Genomic DNA, 7,254 nt, shown 5'->3' on the forward strand with positions numbered 1-7,254 from the left:
ATGCTGTTTATTTTAATTGGCATTTATGTGCCCTTAAAGACATATCCAGGAAAAAATATCTATCATGTTATATACTTTTAGAAATCTATAAATTTTTTTAAATTTAGCAATGAACATGCAGATATATCGATAGACAGACAGATGTATAAATATATAGAAGTGTAAACACATTGGTCTTTATTTATGTATATTTATGTTCCTGTAGTATTTTGTTTCTACAATGAACATGAGCACAGTTTTGGTGTAGTGTTAAAATGCCCTTGCAGATCACCTGTTCTCTTGAAAGGAAAGTTTATTAATTATTTAGCTTTTCAATTTATACATATTTATAACATCAGTATCTGAGGTGCATTCAAGTCTCAACCCATAACGTAAAGAAGAGGATTAATTCTGAGCGTGTATTGAATTCAACAAATGGGATTTTCTCTAACAGGTAAATGTAATTAGACCACGGTTGTTGCAGGGTCATGGCAAATTAGACCTGTGGAGAATGAGGGTCACGTGAAATGTCTAAGAAAGTGGCTTTGTCATGCATGAAATGTCAGTGTCTATTTCCAAGATGATAACAGATTCACACACTGGTTCACAAGTTTAACAAAAACTGGCCATGCACACACCTGCCCATAATAACAGGAAGATGACAGTAACATCTAACTCATTTCATCACAGAAGATCTAATAATAACTCTTTGCTCAAACTTTGCATTCACTGAAATGTCTGCAGCGGCATCGTGTTGACAGGGGTGAAAGGCTCTCTCATCAAAAAGGGATATTTTTTGCACAGTTAGCATATAAGAGCTGTAAAACTCTAAAAGCTGAGGCAGCGTAAATTGTCTTCTGTAAACACATTTCAGCTTTACATCTCACTGAGAGAATTTAATGGCACTGCTGTTTTTCACAGTATGATGAAATATTTTCTGTCTCATGGACAGTTTGATGCTTTTCTAAGAAACAGTTTCCTACACTGGAACATACTGATACAGTTGACTGCTCCATGTCCATTTTACTGCTGTTGTATTCAAATAAATATAGTGATATAAGTGATAAGGAAAAACTGTAAATCCCATATTTGGATCTGTAGATCATTCCTGACCTAAAGAAGTCTGTTATAAATAAATCAGCTGTTTCCACAATGTAGAAGTTTATAAATATCCAACCACCCATTTTCTCCAAATTATCCAGTTCCAGACATGTCAGTTTAAACAAAGAAACCCAAACCTCACTCCCCTGGCCACCTTCTCCAGCTCATCCAGGGGACACCAAGGCATTCCCCAGCCAGCATTTTCCAGTATGTCCTGAGTCTGCCCTGTTGCTTGTCAAAGCTACAAAACACATGTAGACTGGTTGGGCAAACTTCAGCAGACCTTTAAATATCCTGGAGAGGATTAAGAGCTGGTCAAGTGTTCTGTAACCTGGTTGAAAACTGCGATCCCCCTCCGTGCAGACCATTCCAGGGAGGCTGAGGAATGTGATTTTACTATGTAACCATAGATCAATTTCTTTCTTTTTTATGATGGTTTACAAAGATCTGGATATATATGGAAGCAGTGATTAAGTTATGTAATGTTTGTTGTCATTCCACACCTGCCCACCAGCTGTCACTAGAGAGTTTCACATCTTACCTCAGTAGTTTCATGTACCTGAGATACTTTCCATATGCATTAAAGTTCAAAATAAGGCTGTTGAAAGACAAACATAGCCTTCTGCTCTTAAAAGTGAAGCCAGTAAGAAATGCCTTAAACCTGCATTCATTCAGAAAAGAAGAGTCCTCTGGCTGCAACTAAGAGAAAATAACCCCACTCTTCACTTGAATTATAACTTCAGTAAACATTTTCATAATTAATTGATAGCTGCTTCAGCCCAGCACAATGTCCATTTTTCCCCCATTATGTTTCCACTTAGAGTAAAACAGGGAATACTTTATGGTGTGCTCACCTCTGCACTATCCTTTCAATCTCCCTTCAGATTCTGCCTTTGCATAAAACACTTCTCAGTTAAAAAAAAAAAAAACACTAGTATTTTGTTTTTACTTGCTTACATTTTGGTTTCTATACGTTTTATCCTCAAATGTTTATTTATTGGTGCTGTCTTTTCACCTATGTTCGTTTTAGACTTATCATCCATGTGTGATGTGATTTCCAGTGTTTGAGTAGTTAAACGTGTTAAGGTTTAGCTGGCAACAGGCCACCATGACCAAGACCGAATGCAGGCCCCTGTTCCTGCTCGTGGTATCTGATCCAGTGATACAGGTTATTTATCACAGCAAAAACATTTTAATTCATGCGAAAGTGTTGATAATTGTTCATTCACTCCTGAATGAAATACAAGTGATGGGCATGCATTTTGTATTGGGCTGACATTCTTCTGTTCATGCCCTTTTGTTAGTTAAATGACTAATGCTTGAACTGATATTAGTCATTCAGTTGTAGTGGTGTTTTTTTCCTTATTGTTGTATTTTTGTCTCACAGCTGCAAGAGCGTAACTGCCTGCTGATTTATTGCCAAGCAGTTCAGAAGAAATGGGCTTTTAGACATTTAGAATGGAGATGGTTCACATTGAAATTCAGCTAGAGCAATGCCACCAGTGAGTTTAATGGCCACTCTGTTGCTGAGGGCAGTCATGCAGATGCCCAATCCTCAAACGTGATCCCCAGAGTCTCTTGACAGCCATTTGACAGTGTAAAAAGCCCTGAAATGTTTGTATGGGTGTAGTAGACCTTTTAGTCTGTCATGCATTCATAAAAAAGCTACATTCAAGATAAGCCTATCTCTTCTCTAATATCAGTGATGATTAATGGCAAAAATATAAATAACATTGTAACATTGTGAAATAAAGGTTGGGTTTTTTTGTGGTGGTGGGGGTGGGGAGGTGGGGGGTACTACATATTGTTAACCATGATCTTTTACCCTTCTTTTCATTGAAAAGGGTACAAAAAAGATTGAATAACTGAGAAAAGCTCTGTCATATTATTCTGTATCTATCAGTATTGACCACAGATACGTCAGTGGATTGATCTTATAGTGAACCAGCAGTGTATAAGGCTCCAAGGCAAAGAAAAACTGCTTTGACACTAATGTTGTCTAACTGAATTTTTGTGCATCTATTCATGTTTTAGAAATATTATGTTGCTCTTAAGCCTCTGGGAATACTGAAAATTCCTTGTTTCCCTTCACTTTGTTCTCTTTTAACCTTGAAAACCTGAGAAAAACAATTTAATATTGAGTGTCCACAAGAGGAATGGATAGAGCAAAGCTTTCTCAACAGATGCTTGCACAAATTGATTTTCTAGTCTCGCACCAATGACACGTAACTTAAGTGTTAAAAGTATTGTACATGTATCAGGGAGGGAAGAACAAGCCTGTGGTTGACATTTTAGTGACCTTGTCACTGGTGACGCAGCATTAATCCAGGTTTACACAGCTGATGTGCCCACTGGATTTCATGTGTACTGCATAAAAGTACAATTATCCTGAGCAATTGTTTACTTACGCATTAAAAACACCAATTTTTAATCTTCTGAAAGACCATACAGAAATACATACAGAACACACATCAAGAGTTCAAGGAGCAGATGTGCTGATGTTCAATATTCAAGTTGACATTAGCCGGTGCTTTGGGGTTAGTTTGTGTCAGAGCAACCTTGCTTATGGGGGTTTGGTAGCAAAAGGGACAGGCAATCACATTTCTCAAGGGGCCACATGTGAAACTAGGGCTGCACCAATAAGCTAAACTCAATTCTGCTCAGTATTAATTTTAATTCTTTAAAGCTTATTTGGTTCAGTTTCTCGTGTCATGTCACTATCAGCTCTGTTGAACACTGAGCAGTTGTCAAGGAGCAGTTAAGATTTAGGGTCTTGTTTAAGGATAGTAATGAAACAGGGGAAAGCAATATAACACATTACAGTCCTGACTGTTTAAACTGGTTTGTGCCTCTGTAATCTTGTAGCCTTTTTTAGTTGGCTAAACTTACACCAAAGAATTTAAAGCCATTTTTCACACAGTATTTTTTGTGCACGATGCCATTACCAAGATGGGAACTTGTTTACTTCCTCATATTTATATGGATCAGTGTAGATTGTACTGCTAGTATACAGATGATACAGTACAGCACGTGGATTAACATATGCCATGTAATTTACACCATGACATGTATCACTGCAAAAGCAAAATAACATTGTCACACTCAGTTTGTATAAGGAATGATGTTCATCACAGTTTAATCTCTGCCTTGTTGTTGCTAAAATTAACCAACTGACCAAATGCATCTGCTTATGAAGACAAATTAATCCCATGCCAGATGCAGATTAGATAAAAAGGGGGGTGGGGGTGGGGGCGTAGTCCTATGTCAGGGGTTGTAAATGAAAGAAAGACAGCCATGGTTGCAGGATAATACACATGTGAGGATTAGTGTAGGTTAAGGCAGGCTTCAGAAAATTAATCTTTCCAGGGCTTCTGGCTTCTGAAAATTACATAACAGCTAACGTACACACCTGAATATACAAAGGTTATCTTAATAAATATAGTAGTTCTTGTGGCATTGGACAGACCTGAGATTTCTCTCACAATTACATGTGTACATGACAAACTTTGTAAGCATATGTATTCAGGTTAAGAGGCCTTGAGGCTTACTTTGAGCCCTCTTCTTACTCTAGCTCCATTAGGTGGTTGATTTTCTGCCCCTATACCCACCTCTGAGCAAGAATGAAAGAAGTGTAAACAGAGAGTGAAATGCTAACAAAACGAAAAAAGAAGGGGGGGAAAGCAACCCTGCAGGTTATTTTTTTGTGTGTGTCACAACCATTATAAGTCAACAGTGGTGCTCCCAGCACGCTGAGTAAATGTGGGCCCTCAGTAGGAGGGCCTTCCCCATGGATCAGCCAGTGTGAGAGCAGAGAAGCTAAGCACTCTCCTGCTGCAATTAAAGAGCAGCCCATCAATAAATGATGAATGTCAAACACAGCATGATGTTTGACCTGGTAAGGAGACTGGTATCCTATGTAGATCCATGGTCACAGTAGGGCAGGAAACACGGGGTGGCATGATGGAAGCCGAGAGAGGAGACAAGAAGATGTTAAGAGCACCCTGCTGCAAATGTCACTTTGTCCCATTCACCAACTTCTCAGAATACCACAGTGGACATTCAAGATGCAGACGCAGCTGTCATTTCTTAAGCCATCCACTGACATTTGGGATTCTGGGCAGCATGCCCTGTGCCGGCACAGGAAGCTGGATAGAGGACGAGGGGGTTCTCTATCAGCCAAGGGCATAGTGGAAGAGATGCTCAGGACAATCATCGGTCATTACATTAGCACCAGAGAATATTTTTGTCACTGGACACACGTTTTCCATTTGGGGGAGAACACTCTGAACTTCTCGCGCAATATCCTCTTAAAAGACAAGGTATTAATGCAGTAATATCTGATTTCTTCCATGATACAGGGATCACCTAGTCATAAACATAAGCATGCCTAAGCTCTCTTCAAAAAGCTAAATAACAGTAATAAATACTGGGCTCACTATTGCACAACTAACTGCCCTTTGCAACACGACTGGAAGGCTTCCTTCTCTTGCCAATTTTACCAGCGGAGGGAGTGAGATGAGTCAGACTTGTTGTTGCCGAGCCTCTCTGCATGTAGTAAAAGCCCACAATAGGTGACACTCACCATGTAGAGACACTTTGTTAAAGTCCAACAACGAAAATATTTTTTGTCTCCTCCTTACATTAGAAACTAATTCTATAAATTTAATCTATAGGTTAAACACATTGCACCTATAGACTATTTAATCTACAGATAGGGTCTGAAATAGAACTGCCAGCTGTAACTTCAGGGGCACAAAAAGATCAAACATGGAGTTAGCACTTATACATAAAACATTTAGTGTTGCAACATGACAGTGTTGTGCAATAAAATATTTACTATGAAATATTGCGCACTGTACAAGAATAAAACAAATCTATATTTTATGGTATGCTTTATCCCTGAAAGTTGTTGTTTTTGTTTTGTTTTGTTTTTTCCAACAGTGGAAGGAATGGGATGGAAGACAGGAACCTTTTCATATCTTGTCGATGTTATCCATGTAAGAGACGTTTCTGGGGCAATTTCACTGATAAACAGTTGGTGGAAGTAATGTGCCATAAATGTTGTGTTAGCTAAGGCAGAAGAAGATTGGTTGGCTAGAAACCTGCATGCAAACGATGTAGGTTTGCATGCAGGTTTGGAGCATAAATTTAATTTGATGTCTGTTACCCTGTTACACTGACCATGAACACCATAGCTGCTCTGTGCCAGTCTAACTTAGTCCGTTATTGTAAACTTTATCCAGGAACTGCAAACCGACAAGCATAGTCTGCACTTAACCGCCCACGATTTTCATGCAATATCTGAATATCAGAAAGCTAGTGTGCTTGAATTTGTTTTGCAGGATGTTTCGCAAAAACAAAATTCAGCAACACATCATGTACAGGTCCAATATCTGATTAAAACAACTCTAAAATAAAATGAGGACTTTAAATGCAAACTTTAAATTTGAGGTTTATCAGATGTCACAAAGCATTCCTTACCTATGAAAATAACCTTTCTTCCTCTCTTACTCTGTTTTTCTTACACAATGTGAGACAACTGTGTTTGCTAACTACAGGTTCAAGCACACAATGTGTTTGAACCCATAGTTAGCAAACATAAGTGTGTGCCAACCTGCACAGAAACAGTTTGTCTGTGTTTGCTGATATTTGTTGAGCTATTAGAAACCTTTTATTTAAAATCACATGCAGATTAAAAAATGTGACTCCCTAGCTAAAAAACTGAAGTACTCATAGCTTATTAACACCTACACAAAAAAATCAATTCTGAATGTCCCAGCACACTTTAACTCCTCATTATTGTATTATAGGTCATGCATTATAGGTTTTATTGTACTAGATAAACAAATAAGATTGTCTTGTATGTGTTATTGTTTCCTCCATGTAGGTTCAAACCAGTTCGACATTTAAAGACACGCAGTGACGGGAAATAACAATTCACCATAACTGCATTAAACCTGAAATAATGAGCCTGTTTTGAAAAATATAAGGAGCAGAAAGTAGATATTTTTTGTAAAAATGTAGGGAATAAAAGTAAAGAAATTACTGAGAAATAAATACTCAAGTATAGATGCCTAAAAATTCAGCTTCAGTACAGTAACTTTACTCACATCACTTCCATCTCTTGTCGTCAGCCCTTAATCTGAAAACCTGATGTTCCTATGCATTCCTTTG

This window comes from Pundamilia nyererei, unplaced genomic scaffold (assembly GCF_000239375.1).
Source record: "Pundamilia nyererei isolate P.nyererei 1_Seehausen unplaced genomic scaffold, PunNye1.0 scaffold00034, whole genome shotgun sequence".
NCBI lineage: Eukaryota > Metazoa > Chordata > Actinopteri > Cichliformes > Cichlidae > Pundamilia > Pundamilia nyererei.